Here is a 16,152-nt window from a genome sequence, read left to right as displayed (position 1 = left end):
CATCTCCATTTTCCATTCTCAAAGATGCGTTGCACTTACAAAAAGTAGTAATTCACGACATGGAGACTAAATTTGGCACATGTTGTTCAATAAAAAAGGTTAAACTAAAAATGTCTGATAATTGCAAAGAGATTTAGATGCAATCAAACAAAGAAGATAAAAAAACTCTTGCCCGAGCAAAGGCTCAAAAGAAGGTCAGTTGATGTAAGTACAAAAGTATGGAAAGAACTTGTAAAAACGTATAAGAAGTTGGATGAATGAAGGAAGCTCGGTGAGGAGATTACCCAAGTAATTGAATTTTCTCATAAGATTATATCAAATTTCTTTTAAAAAAAGTTGTATTTTATTTTCTCATAGTTAAATTCAAATAGTATATGTTTCAAGACAAGGCCTCCAAGGCTAGGCTTTCAAAATGAAGTTCCACGTATCACAGTGGCCAAAACGTTATACAAGCCTTGATTTCTACCTTTAAGTATATTTAATATGTGAAATGATATTTTTTTTATTTCCTAGCAAAAATTAAATGATTGCATATTAATTAGTTTAACTAGTCCATGTATCATGCTTTGACAAGAGGACAAATATGGCCGTCATCCAACAAACTGCGAAAAGGACATGTTGCAAAAAAAAAAGTGGATCGAATTTGTTATCTTGATGGAGAATGAGGTGTCACTAATTGACTTTCAATAAGTTAGTTAGATATTATTTTATTTAGATGTCAATTTTCATTTCTTACAACTTAGAGTAGAGGCAACATACCCTTGTTTTCCATGTTTAGCCAAGGAAAAATGTTGTACATTCTAATTGTAAAATTGGTTGGAAGATGGTTAGAACATGATAGGATAAATGACAACCTCCTAGGGAAATATATCAGTCAAATGTTTCCCACCATATCAATGGAATGTTTCCTATTACTACTTAATCTAGAAGGGCTCTAAGGAAGGGAAAACCAAAGGTACAACTACTAGAATAAGTGAAAACAATGTGATAATGTCCCAATATCAATTTAGTAAAGGTCCCATGCTCTTTACGAACTTTCACCTATGTGAGGCATCTGAGGACCACGCTACCAAAAATGGGGTTTTCCAAGTTGTGCCCTTCCTGAAGCTATAATCCATTAGGGGATATCCCCTGGGACTAGGATTGAAGATAAAGCACCCATTTAGGGTGAAAAAACAAGACTACAATCAAAACCATTCCTTCTTCCAAGTCACCCAATAATCCATGCCCAAAGTGTCCGAAGAGAAACAAGCATAAGTACCTGATTACACAATAAAAAACATAACTTTAGGATTTGATTTCCCACCTTCAAGCACATGCTCTCGATAGATGGGCGAGGGGACATACAACTAGCTTAGGGAGCGCAAGTCAAATGGCACAATACATTGGTTACACTAGCGGTTGTCAGGGGTTGTTGGCTCCTGGCTGAAGACAAAGATGGAAGAAAAATTCTCCTATGGGGTCACTCACTTTTCGCGGGTAACATTGTGCACCATACCTTGTGTTATCACCCTAGAGACAATTCCTAGTTGAAAGGGAACCAATTCCTAGGACATCCATAGAACTATTTCAAAACTTTTAAAATATTGTTAAACATTTATTAAAATGAGCCCAGAGGTGTTATATTCCCTTTTGTAATAGAACTTAGTTTTGGAGATGAATATTTATGCCCAAATTGGCCTTATATTAGCAAGACTTTAATTATTTCGCAAGAAAAGAGAACTCATAAGAGGCTAGGGTTTATAACTTGAGACCTTTAATAGAATCCAAATTTAAAACTCTAAGATGAAAGTATGAATGATTTACATTAACAATGGAAGTGCAGAAGCAGTGGAGAGCCTATTAAGATGTCTTTGAATATAACATATAGGTATTCACTGTAACTATTAAAGATACATAAAATAAATTTGTAACTTGCTCAAATAAGTCTGTTATGATCATACATATTTCAAAGAAGGAAAGTGAATATGAAAAACACATGAGGGAAACAACAAATACTAAAATGTACCATACATACTACAATCAACCTTGTGAGTTTTATTATTATCTTCAGGGAAGCCAAAATGATTACGAAATTACTCAAAATGCCAAAAATTTGAACCATTTCCTAGTGGATCTCATGTATTTTAAATATTACATCAAAATCAGTTACAATGGTACTTGTCAATACATCCCATTACTACTTAACTATATGTCACTAAAAAGTCTTTGACAATGTTAAAAAATGATTTTTTCTCATTTTTGAGAAGTTTGATGACTAGTGGAACATTGACTTTGAGGATTTGTGCTTGGTTCCACCATTTGAACTATTGATTCAATAGGAGTAATCAAGCTTTCACACTTCCTCTAAAGTGCTTCTTCTGGGAGCTTACATTGGTTCATTTTCTGGAATGCAACTTTCAAATTTGAAAGCTTTGTATAATTAAGTTTTGCAACAAATAGTCTTCATCATCCAAAGAAGTTGGAAGTCCCTCTATAAATAATTCACTACAGTTCTTCCCTTTAGAATTATAGTCTTTTCATGTGTTGTATTTACTCTACCTTTAACAACCACTATTTCGTTTCATATAGTTCCTAGAAACTAGATTTCCTTACTCATCCTCTCGTCAAATTTGAAATCAAACAAAGATAATGACTTATGAGTCTCCTTTAATTTTCTCTCAGCCTAGATACAAAGTAGGTTTTTCTCATTCATTTTATTGATTTCCATAATTACTCCAACTTTGTCTATGATATCTGATGCCCTTAGTTTAGTTGAATATTTTCCATTTAAATATTTGATCGTCTTTTTAGCCTTCACTACTTTCTGTATAGTTTTTTGCATGCATCAATGCTTAATTTAGACCCATTCGTCATAATATTTTGTTGATGAATTATATGAATATACTCCCATATATAATGGACCACCTGGATGATATCATCCCAAACAATTTGTCTAGTTTCAATTAGAGAGATATTTCCTTTCAAAAAAAAATTAACTCCTTGATCTCATCTTGTGTTTCCTTGTTCTTGGTGGCGAATTGATCATTGTTTTCTTTTGTTTTAGTTAGTTTCCTCTCCTTGATATCAAGTTATTCCTTTATCTATGTTAGGTCGTCTTGAATTTTCTTTAGTTCATCCTCTGAAATTTTGAGTTTTGCCATAAAAATTATAAGCTTCTCTAAGGGTTCATTTCACTCACTTAGGACCACAAAAGTGCAAACATGGATTTTTATTTATTTTTGTAAGCCCTACACTTGTTCCCACAAAATGACAATTTATTTGTTTATGTCCACTAACTCTCTCATCAACACTTCCTTCTCTTTCTCAACCTGAGCTAGTTCAACTATTTGAGTGCGTTAGGTCCCAAACATTTTCAACTTCTTCCTTAGTCAGTGCATATCATATTTTATGTTTTCAATAGGATTTTGATAGTTTCCCTATTTTCTAGATTTATTCCCAATTTAACCATTAGCTTCTTATAGTCCTCATTTTGAATTTGCAGTGCTACAGAATTTTCCTTTTCTTGCTTAAGCTGATTTGAAAAATTCTCCAAAAGCTTTTCTTCTTTACTTACTATCAAAAATATTTTTCTTAGGTACTATAGAGCATTTCCCCTGCTTGTCATACAAATTAATCTTGTCACAAAATGGGATGTCAGCTACATTTATGGATAGATGTAATGTTTTAAAATATGGTCTTGAAGGAAGAGACTAAATAATTGGATGCATGAGAGAGAATTTTAATTGGTTCCTTTCTAAATCCAAAGTAAATAGTAGTCTTGTTTGATAAGTTGGAGTTGTTTGTGTTGCTAGTTGAGTTGCCATGTTGTTTCTCACCTTATGAATTATTTCTTCAATTTGTTAATAATTCCTCTATAACACTTTTGTGGTGGAGGGAGTTTCTTCAATTGAGAATGCTGCCAAATCAGTGGAAATAGAGGAGGAGGTAGAACACTATAGTTTTCCCAACTACATTTGAAAACATTGTTGATTTGAGGGTCCCTCTATTAATTTAACATGTACCTCTGCTTCTTCTTCTCTTTGAACATTTGCTCTATTTTGCAATTGTGAGTCTTATATCTCAACATCAATTTTATTAGGTATATTTATAGTCAAGCTCTTCTCCCTCACTGCGAGGGTTTGAACATCTACTCTTTGTTGCATATTGTTGCTTGACCGTGTTTCTTCATTTTCCATTTTCTCAATTTCTAGCTTGCTTTCATGAATATAAGGTGCAGAAATTATTTCCCCTCTTTTATTTGAAATTACATGATAAGGGTCATATTTCCACTTCCCTCCTTGATCAATCCAAAATCCTTCATCATTTCTTCAACTTGTAGGAGGGTTTGTCTGTTATTCACAAAGTATGGCCCAACAAGTCTTTCAAACCTAAAAAAATATACCCTTTATGTGCAGGAACAAAATGAACTTGGTCAACATTTAGACTATGCCTTATAAATTTAAGAGAAAATATCCTCATAGTGTTGGGTGTGGTTTTTTACCTATTTTCTGCACATTCTTTTCCCTATTTTGACCCTTCTGTCCTTCAACCTTGTGCCCTTATATGACCAAACTCCCTATTTTCTTACCTTTTTAATCCAGTTTATTGTCATGTTACTTTGTTATATTTTACCGAATAATACAAGGCTTTATTCCTTTTTGTGGATAACTAGTAGAGCATTGAAGGAGTATTTTGGGAATTTCATCTTTTTCAAGTGTTGGCTCGCACGAATGAAGTTATGAAGCAGATAGGCAACGGGGATTAACTGCAGGAAAGGGTAGAACGGTTCGTTGTTACACCCTGAGTGTTGTTACGGATTGTTGCTACATACAAGGTGTTGTTACAGGTTGTTGATGTTACATATTGTTGTTACACATTGGATGTTGTTACAGGTTGTTGTTACACATCAAATGTTGTTACACCTCGCATGGATCCACCATCACATCAACAGTGTTGTCATTAGTTATGTTGAGTCATCCCAAAACCACCATTCACTCAATGTTGTTGCACTAAAGTTGGAAATGTGGATACTATTCCACATAACAGTTGCTGGCAATAGGATTGTTTATTTTTTAAGCAACAAGACTCAAGCATTTACAACTGGTGTACATTTATTTAGCAATAGGTTGTAACTTCTTTATTTTTTATCAGCATGAGAATCGATAGATTCTCATGACTGATTTGCTTTCTAATTTGTAGGTTGTAATAATTATAAAAGACTCGATTTTTTATGTATCAACAGATGGCATATAGAAGAGTATTGTTACTCTATTTTTGTAATTCTGAACTTATTTTAATATCAATTAGCACAGTGATGTTGTCACTGCTTTCCAATTGATCTGTTAATCACTTTCGTGTTCTTCCTGCACCTTGCTAAGGAGGAAGGGCCCTCCTCTTTAGCAGGGATTACAGTGGTTTAGGTAGTGTACATTCTAAATTAGTTCATTGATTTATGGTTTCTCGCTGTAGTTGTACAAATCGTGGATCGCATTTTTTGTTGTTTCTATTTATCTCATGATGTTACACTGAGTTAATCATAGAATGATGGGAACCATCTAGAATAGATGTTAAATCTTGTGTGGCGTGCCTTTACCTTAATAGATGAGAGTTGTTATTTAATTCTATATAGTGTTATTATATCTACACGCATGCTTTGATTCAGCAATTTAGATCAGAGACACCCTTTTACAACTTTCTGCATTTTCTTCTGCTTGGCTGGAGTGTATCAGCACAAACAGTGCGAACTCCATTGAAACAACAAGACCTACCCTGGGTTGACAATTAATGTTGTAGTCTGAGTCAATTAAGGTTGATTAAAACAGCACTACATTTGGTGCCATTGTTGGGGATGGCAAGTTGACGATACAGTCAGCCAAGTTGTTTGTTTGACATAGAGTGCTCCTAGTCCACAGTTGTTGGGCGGTAAGACGAGAGGTAAGAACCTACACATTTCTCTAACATACCTAGGTGGGCTCACCATTGTGATTACTAGGACACTTAGGACATTTTGATACTTTTTTAGTGTGTCTTCAGCTCCTCAATCATTGGGCGGTAAGACGAGAGGTAAGAACCTACGCATCGCTCTAACATACCTGGGCGGGGTCACCACTGTCGAAGGCTGAGGCACTTAGAGTGTGATTTGATACACGTAGGGTTCATGTGTGCAGTTGTAGCACTTACAGAGACACTAAAATCACCCCCACTATAATAAGTCACAGGAACAACAGGTCGTAAAAAAGAAATGAAGGGTGAAGATTTGGGAGAGAAGACTTTTATCCAGGAATTAAGCTCCAAGGCAGAAAAAGAACGGTCTAGCGCTCAAAGGAATGTAAGTAAAACAGGGCCGAAAAACGCTATTACTCCCATAGCGAAAGCAGAAACCTCCAATCCCTCCATCTCGTGACCGTATCATTCTAAGACTAGCACCCATACCCCCAAAATCAAGGATTTGATTTATGAGCAAGAAGGGGAAGTTAGTAGCCAAAATTTGAGGACTGAGGGGGGGACATCGAACACTTGAGGTGGAAAAGCACTTGTTGATTTATCAATATCCAGATACAGGTAGTGCGGTGAAACTGCCAACCCAAGTGGTATTTGAGGCATTAATCACATCTACAAGGCCATCACAAACACAGCTTGAACAATGTCTGCTACATGAAGGGTTAGAAGAATTCATCATGGGAGACAACAATGATAACAATGCTAAAATAGACACCACTACCACCACCTTTGAGTTCCCAATTGGGAATATTGAAGGTGAAGCTCCTATGAAAAACATTCCTCTATCATCCTTACCATCCTTTCAGGGGATGACTGTGGAAGATCTAGATACATTTATGTTTGAGTTTGATGTCCTATGTAGAAGTTATGATTATACAACAGATGCTTAGAAGATAAAGCTATTTCTTGCTACCTTAAAAGGAGCAGCCTTGAGATGGTTCATGGGATTAAACCCCACTTCCATTTCAACATGGAATGCTATGAAGGAGACGTTCTTGTCAAAGTACCAAGACTATTGTAGGACCAGGGACTTAAGGGAAGAGATATTTAGAATGACACAGAAGGAGGAAGAAAGCCTGGAAGATTATGTGGAATGGTTCCACTACAATCTGCAGAGGTCTAAACACAACGATTTAGACCCATAAATATTGAAGACTATATTCATCAGAGGAATGAGGGATGACTACCTTGACACCCTGAACCTATTAGGAAAAGGGATATATCACAAGTGCCATTCGCTGAAATATAAAGCTCTACCTACGATTTTCTCGAGGATCATCTAAAGGAAGAAGTAAAATTCGGGATGCCTCTGTTTGCATACAAAAATCTGTAGGCGAAGGAGTAACTAGACCGGAGATCGGAAATTTGTTCGAAAATTTCAAGACCGATATACTCAGTACTCTCTCGGCTCAGATAACAATAGCACAGATAAAAAAGACACAAGTAGAAGCTGATACACCCTTGGCCGTGTTCTATCCAACTTGTCAGAAGAAACATCCTCATAGGGAATGTGAATTGAAAAGCATCAGCCTGTGTAATATCTGCAATTTGTAGCATTCGACAAAGAAGTGTCTGTATTTTCCTAGACTAAAGGCGGTACTTAGAGAATCAACCAAAGAGGTGCAGTCCTCTTACTTCATCGCACCAAGGAGGCCATGGAAACCGTGACCTCCAGGTATGTCTCAAGACTTTTCCTCTTTCAATTCGTGGAACAATGCATATAATAACCAACCATATCAATGGCAATATTCAACCCCTCCTTCAGCTCAGTTCCCTTCACCCTGGAACCAATGGTCTCCATCTCCTCCTATTTAATATCCTCAATCCCAACCATACCTGTAAGGCCTTCGTGAGTGAAGTGCGACGGGCGCTGGGCAAGGTCGTGCACACGGGCGCGCGGATGGGCACGCAGAACGGCGGACGAAACGACAACGCGATGGTGTGTGGAAATAATGCGATGAAATAATGCGACGATAAGGGAGAACACTTAATACGACTAAGTGTTGGACTCCCACTTATATGCGATGATTGAATGAAGCAAGGCCGACTTGTAATAGAGTTATGAGTGGGCGTGTGGTAATGAACTGTGGGGTCGGCCATGGGGCTGGACACCCCTCCAAACTCACGCAGAGTAGAGTATAAACAAGGAGAGCATAAGGCTCATTTGCAACCAACGAATTGGCTCATCTCTTCTACGCACTTGTAAAGGGGTAAAACTGCGCAAGGGGTAAAAGGAGCTGCGCATAGCTCATGCGCTCTACCTGAGTGCGGTTTTGGTGAATTCTTGTGCCGGGTGAAGTGAAGGCAAGCGTGCCGGGGTCCAGTTTGGAAGTAGATTTGTGCAGGACTTGGTGGAGAGGTATAAGTGGCTCGGGTGAGCACTTCTCTTTGTGCAAGGGTGCACATGAATGTAAAAGGTTGTTCTATGCCTTGATTGTAAAATATTCTAAGTATAGATTTGGAGTTTTGCCAAGTATACTTGATGATTGTATTATTGAAAAACTGATATAATATATTGTCGGGCAGACTCACATTACGGGGAGTTGCCCCTCCCCTTTATACTTGTTGCAATTATTGTTGTTCTCAGTTTAATTGCATGATGATAATGAATGAGTATGGGCTTCATTAAGTATAAAGGATAATTGCTTTTACTTAGTTGCGAAACACAAGCTAAGTATGTTAATGTGAAAGTAGGCGTAGTCCACGAATGTTAGTATTGGTGAAAAGAACGCGTTCGGTGGTGCCGCACCTCGCTATAAGCGGTTGGAAGACTACCGTAGGTGTAGGGGCGTGACAGTTGGTATCAGAGCTAGGTTTGCTCGTGAAAGTTTGAAGCTGATACACAACTTGACAGTTGGTATCAGAGCAAGGTTTGCTCATGAAGATTGAAGTTGTTGGATGGTGGAGACTAGATCGCAAAGGAAGAAGAAGCTGTTAGAGATGGCAGCCGGGTCTCAAGTTGGGTCTAGCCATGAAGCCGGAACTTTATCACTTATAGAAAAAATACTGCAGAGGATGGAAGTCATGGAGTCTTCTTGGGCAATGAGGGAGGAATTGCTCACTAAGGAGCAAGAGATCAGCTTGAAGCTAAGGGAAGAACTTGATGAGCTCCGAACGCAACATGAGTACATGGATCTTCTATGTACACAACTAGAGATGAGGGTCAAAGAGGTCGAAGAAGCAAGGGATCAGGGTCTTGCAGAGATCGTGAACTTGAAGGGATCTCTTGAAAGGGTAAACAAATCTCTTGATGAAGCCAAGGATGAGATCGCGGTGTTGAAGAAGGCCGTGAGGCATAACTCAGGTGGAGGAGTGCCTCATGTGAAGGTCAAAGAACCGGAATCTTATGATGGCACAAGGAATGCAAAGACTCTTGGCAACTTTCTATGGGACATGGAGCAGTACTTGGAACAGTTGAGTCTACCCGATGGTGAGACACAAGTCAAGGTGGCTGCTCAGTTCTTAACAAAGGATGCTAAGATGTGGTGGCGAAGGAGGGTGGATCAGATTGTCAATGGCAGTGCTGATGACATCACTTCGTGGGATGACATGAAGAAGGCTTTGCAGACCCATTTCAGTCCTCAGGATGAAACATGGGAAGCAAGGACAAAGATTAAGTACATCAAGCAAACCGGAAGCCTACAAGCATACCAGTGAGTGTTTGCAAGTGCAGCTCTGGAACTTCCCGACATGGCGGAAAGGGACAAGGTGTTCAACTTCATTATTGGGTTGAAGCCTTGGGCACGCAATGAGGTGAAGAGGTAAAAGATTAGGACACTTGAGGAGGCTTTTGCTGCAGTTGATAGGTTGGTGGATCATTATGATGAGACTTCTAATGAGAAAAAGAAGTCCGACAAGCCGAAAGAAAAGAAGAAGGATGATGCTTCGAAATTGGATGACGGTTCAAAGACGAAGAAACCTTTGAAGTGTTGGATATGTGCAGGACCACACATGGTGAAGAATTGTCCTTCTAAACCGAAGGTGGCCGCTATTGCACAGTTTGATGGAAAGAATGATGATTCTTCTGTGGGGATGATGCAGATACTTGGTGCTTCTGCTACTATGGAAGTGACCTCTAGAAGAGATCCTGAAAGGAACAAGTTGGAGTATGTTCGAATGAAGGTTGGAGGTGCTGATGTGCTCACTATGGTGGATAGTGGGGCTTCTCACAACTTCATGGGCGAAGATACTGCGAGAAGAATTGGGCTGAAGTTTGTACCGGCAAAGGCACAAATGAAGACAGTGAATTCTCCTCCTATTGAGATTCTTGGTATAGCTGAGAGGGTGGACACTACACTTGGTGAATGGACCGGGAAGGTGGACTTCACTATAGTGCGGATTGATGACTATGAAGCTGTATTGGGGATGGAGTTCATGAAACAATTTGATGCTATGATCGTTCCACATTTGAAGAAGCTCTACATTTATGATGGAAGGGAAGATGTACCCATTGGTGTGCCAACCATTGGTGTGACAAGGCCTGATTGTAAATTGGGAGTGATGCAAATGGAGGATAAGGAGAAAGTAAACAAGCGGTTGTCTAGTGTTGAGGCAAAGCTTGTGGAGCAGTCACTGGTCATCAAGACACTTTCAGATAGCATCTTGGATTTGACAAGAAGGCTAGAGCTGGTGGAGGATGATGATGATGATGATGAGGTATATGTGAGGCCGGATATCCAGAAGGAAGACTGGGTTGCTTATCTACAAAGGATGGAGATTGAGGATCCTGATAGGTGGATCGAATTTATTAGTGAGGGAGAGACTTCAGGCTCTACTCCCTCTACATATTCTTAGATGGATGAAGAAGATGGGGCTCATTGTTAGCTGCTCATGGCAGTGAGTCCTTAAACATGTTTGAGCAGGTATGATTGATGGTGCAGGGATGGCTTGGCATCAAGCATCATGACATGTTGCAGATGAGATGGATGGAGTTTCCATGGACCTGAGCATGGATTATGGAGATAGATTCTTGAGGAGTCAAGGATGTGGCAGATGTTTTAGGAACACCTGATGATGACATGAGGATGTTCACTCTCATGGATTGGGCGTATGGTTGGACTGATCACCCAACTAGTTCAGACATGGGGACACGTAGTGTATAGAGATGTGTTGGCATTATGCTGGAGTATCATGATGAGGTTCACATGGTGACATTTGGGTCAAGATGACATCTTATGGAGAGCATACCGTGGAGGTGCATGCCTTGGTATGGTGAGCTTGGTGGCAGTGGTCATTGAGCCTGGACATAGTGGAGAAGAGTCTCTACATATGTTGCAAGGATGTTTGCCTTGCGAAGAGGAGTTCACATCACGGATGAGTGATGATCTTGGTGGATGGCTACCGGGATGATATGTTGTCGAGGACGACAACGATTTCAGGTGGAGGAGGATGTAAGGCCTTCGTGAGCGAAGTGTGACGGGTGCCGGGCAAGGTCGTGCACGTGGGCGCGGGCGGGAGCGCGGACGGGCGTGTGGGCGCGCTGAACGGCGGACAAAACGACAACGCGACGGTGTGTGGAAATAATGCGACGAAATAATGCGACGATAAGGGAGAACACTTAATACGATTAAGTGTTGGAATCCCACTTATATGCGATGATTGAATGAAGCAAGGCCGACTTGTAATAGAGTCATGAGTGGGCGTGTGTTTAGTCAATTTAGTGTTCCTAAATTGATGTCATTAATTGTCAACCCGGGGCTCGTAAGCTGATGAAGTGAAGGTGTACTATATGTACTTAAGCAACCTCTTAGAGTCTTTTTGTCGTTTGGGGGCATTGTTTGTGGTCAATTTATCTTCCTAAGATGGAATGGAGTTTTTATAAACAGATGAGTGAGTGTGTGTTGTTGGTGGTTTCTAACTACCTGCTGAATTTGCAAAGGAGAAACTTTAAAGGAAATAAATAACTTGAAATGAACTGAAAGCAAAGAACCACTTTCTAATGGCACTAGACACCATTCATGCTGCTGCAAATAAAAGGTAAGAAAATCACTTTAAAAACCAATGATAATGTTTATCTCTTCCTAACTCTCTGCTTCTAACATATGGTACTATGTAAAACACGATTAGGAAGTAGTTAGAGATGAGTTTAAAAAGTGATCAAAAATGAGAAAAATCTACTTTAAAGACTAGTTATAATGTTCAGCTCTTCCTAACTCTCTGCTTCCAACATATGGTACTATGTAAAGCACGATTAGAAAGTAGTTAAAGATTAGTCTAAAAAGTACTCAAAGCCAACTGTAATTTATTAGTATTCTGATCTCTAAAAGATGAACAATTTATGATAAAGAGACCATCAATATGTTAGCAGACAACTTTGAGAAACTAAACTAGAAATCAGCTATGAAAATAAGGTAAAGGCAGCAACTTTGAATCTGTCAACTGAAAATACCATCAGATATAAAGCAAATACACAAAGACAAAAACAATCCCGGGTTAAAAACCTGCAAAAGAACAATACTGATCAGTTTAAAATAAAGGCTGGAAATGAAATGTCATGAAATCAAATGGTATGCTATTATACATGATAAAAGAAATAAAGATTGCTGAAAGCATGAAAATGAAACCAAACACTATGTACACGGGCTATCACAGATGGGGGCCCTCCATCCACGCAGCCAACTTGAAAGATCAGCTACTAAAAGGTGAACAGAACAGTCTTCTCTTATAAAAACAGCATGTCAAAAATACAGTGAAAAGCGCTGTAGGAACAACCTTCTTAAAACAGAGTTTTTATACAAAATCAGCGCAACAATTACAATAATCCAAAAGCTAATCTACAAGCGTTGGCACACGCTTATTTATAAGCATAGAGGCAACTACTCTCTGCGTGAACTAAGCAACTACAGCTTAACCTATTAACTACGCAGCAACACGCAGTCATAGCTAATTAACTTGTGCAGCAAACACGTAGGTAACCCCGTGCACTTTTGAGGGAAACGGTCATCATGGGAGACAAATCTATGCTTGGATCCTGTCTTTAGCTGTCCTCGTGGCATGGAAGAGGTGCCAGCTACAGTTCCGTGTCCCAACTGCTCACGGCTCCTGTGCCACCGTTCAGAACTTGACCGTTTGACCAAGGGAATACCTGCGTTGACCAAGGGCATTCGTGACTGGTTTGGCTCAACCAATAGCATACAATCCATGTGTACATCCAACCCAACATGCCCATGTGGCTCGTTCCTTGAGAGGACACATGGAGCATATCAAACAACAAAAAGGCCACGGGATCACCAAATGGCTGCGGAATTGCCAGACAGCTGCGAAATCTCTGTAAATATGTCAAAATCTAAACAAAACAGTCACACATTAGCAAAGTTCACTTGATCATGCTTAAAGACATCTAATGTAATGATCTGGGTAGGTTTACAAGGAAAATGAAGCAAAAGAGAGAGATAAGTGAGGAAAAACTGTAGGTAATAATGGATGATTAGGTGCAAGTTAGAGGCTCTACATACCCCCACTACGAGGGAATTGCATGTCCTCATGCAATCAAAAACACTGTTTAATCCACCTGCTGAGATGCCTCTGCTAAGACATCTAGTCTTCTCTTCTTCCTCTGTGTGGCCACATTGACTCTTGGTTTCCTCAACAAGCATCTGAACTTTAGATTGACCAAGGCTCTATTTAGCTTTCTGCATTTCTTCTTTAGCTTTTTGTTTTTCCTTTGCCACAGGCCCAGATGTAACATGGTATTATCGTGAACCATCTTATCCACTTTAGCTTGTTCCTTCAATTTTTCATTTTCTTGTATGATATGGCGATTTAGAACTTCAATCTCAAAAATTTCCTGTTTGAGTGAGTGGACTTGCTGCTCCAAAGGTTGAACAGTGCTTGGACCAGCAGCTGCTTGTTCTAGTGTCTCCAGGTAATTATAAACTTTCTGCTGATCTGGGTCAACCTCTGGTGACTTCTTTGGACTAGGCTCATACTCAAATTCGGATCCATGTTCATATTCAGGTTCATGCTCAAAAGGACTTTCCTCACGTGGAGGACTAGTCTCAACATACTCAGCGTGTGGAGGGCTTTTCTCAAAGTCAAGTCTTGTAGCAACCTTTTCAGGTGTGCTCAAGTCAATGATGAGTGACTTTTTACCCTTTGTGGCCCCCACTTTATCTTGTATCCTTCTGCTCCTTCTCACGGTGGTGATGCTCTGTTTTTCTTTTTGTGCCTTTTGCTTTTGTTTTTCCACCTTCTTGAAAAGGGCAGTCTCATGGAGTTTGGCCATTCTTTGTGCTAAGGGCTGAGTGTCTTCTTCGCTGGAATTTTCAGGAGTAAGGTAAGTTTCTTGGACTACAGCTTTGCCTTTATCTTTCTTTTGTCTCTTCCTACTCTCCTTTTTCTTTTGAGCAGCTTCTTGTACAATTTCTTGTAGGGTTTCTGTAATGATTCCTTGGGCTGTTTGGTCAATATCTACAGTAGGTTCAGGTCAATTTCATGTTCAGAATGATAGACAACATTTTCTTCCTCAACAAGGTCCTGGACAATTTCTTCTTGGACAACAGTTTCAGGGGTAACCTCTTCTCTTTTCCTTCTACTCTTCCTAGGCACAGAGGTTTCTCCTGCCTCTTCGAAGTGGTTTCTCACAAGAAATCTTTCCCAGGTGTCTCTTTTTGATTTCAACTGTTCTTCAACTAGCATCTTAACAAGACCATGATGATACAGATGTGGCTCAATGTTTCTTGGGTTCCTTTGGACAATTGAACACATTTTTCTAAGACTTGAGAGTAGAAAATATGGAAGGTTAATATCATCTCCTAAGAAATGCATCATGACTTTGGCATGGTAAATATATAAAACTCCAAACCTTCCCTCACAAGTAAAGAATTTTTGCACTAATAAAAGTAAAGTTGTCCATTCTTCCTTGACATAAGTAACAGGAATCCCTTTTGTAAAAATGCTGGTATCCATACCTGGATTCTTTAAAATTTGCTTCCACTGTTGATCTTGTACTGACCGGTTTTTAAACCACCTTTCTCCAGTTTGTGGGAGTGAAGTGGCTTGTGCTATGCTGCTCTCAGTGACTGTAAACTTTAGATCCCCTACCTCCACTTGATTGTCTTTGTCTCTAAAAGACCGTGCAAAGGCCTTCGTAACCTCTTTGTGGTAACCTCTGAATTTCTGGATGCATTGGAGCCAGTTTGCTTTCTGTAATGCTTCTTTAACTTGAGGATATCCCTCCAGAAATTTTGAACCCTCTGGTTCTGCCCTTAAGAGTTTACCCATTGGCTCTACGGCTCTGTTCTAGAACTTTTGGAAAAGAAGGTTACACGGCTTCAACAATGGCCTTAACACAGTAGATTTAGGGCTCTAATGTAACAGCCGTAACATACTTTCACTGGTAATCAAATTAACAGAGAGGAAGGAGTAAAACAGAGTATGACTAAGGTAGCAGCGTAGTGAGCACAGCGGAATAAGGGAACTGTGGAAATGAAACAGCGTGAATGGAATAATACGAGCGTAGGAGGGTTATGAAATGATGGGTAGAAATGGTTAGGTCCTTAGGTATCGGTCATGAATTTACACTTGGCTGCGGGATTATGACATAGAGAGACGTAGTACAGTAGTCTACGTCACTTAGGTACAAAAACCTTAATGGAGGAGCAGCCGTAATGGAGTTTCAAAATCGTGATGAACAGGACCGATAAGTTTGGGGAATACGTGGATTTTTGGTCGCATGATGGGAAAGACTGGTAATCATTACATTAAATGGCAAAAAACATATCCCGGAAACTTTGCAAAATGAGATAACCATAGGTTTAAGATTTAGATCATACCTCATATCCGCGCGTGGATTGCTTTTGATCATTTGCCACTAACCCTTCATTGCTTTATTGCTACTGCATGACTCTTTTCCAGTTATTATTGATGACTTCTGAACTGTAAATTTCTTTTTAAACAGACTGTGTTTCTTTTGTGCAGGTGCAGAGAGCTGCGGAATTGCTAAATGGCTGCGGAATTGCTCCTCAGCTGCAGAAACTGCAGTGATATACCCTTTTGACTGCACAAAACAACTTTAGCTGTGTAAAAATAAATCTGACAATGACTTTATTGATGGAATGGAATGTAATGGATGGATGAATGAAAAGAAATGAGGTGGAGTGAGAGTGGTTGAATGAATAAGATGGTGAATGAGGTGAATGAAATGGCGAAATGAGATGGAAGAAAGAGAGA

Source organism: Pinus tabuliformis, chromosome 6 (assembly GCF_031772625.1).
Source record: "Pinus tabuliformis cultivar Carrire ecotype Pingquan chromosome 6, CPIR1, whole genome shotgun sequence".
NCBI classification, from domain to species: Eukaryota; Viridiplantae; Streptophyta; class Pinopsida; order Pinales; family Pinaceae; genus Pinus; species Pinus tabuliformis.
This window is presented reverse-complemented; position numbering follows the sequence as displayed.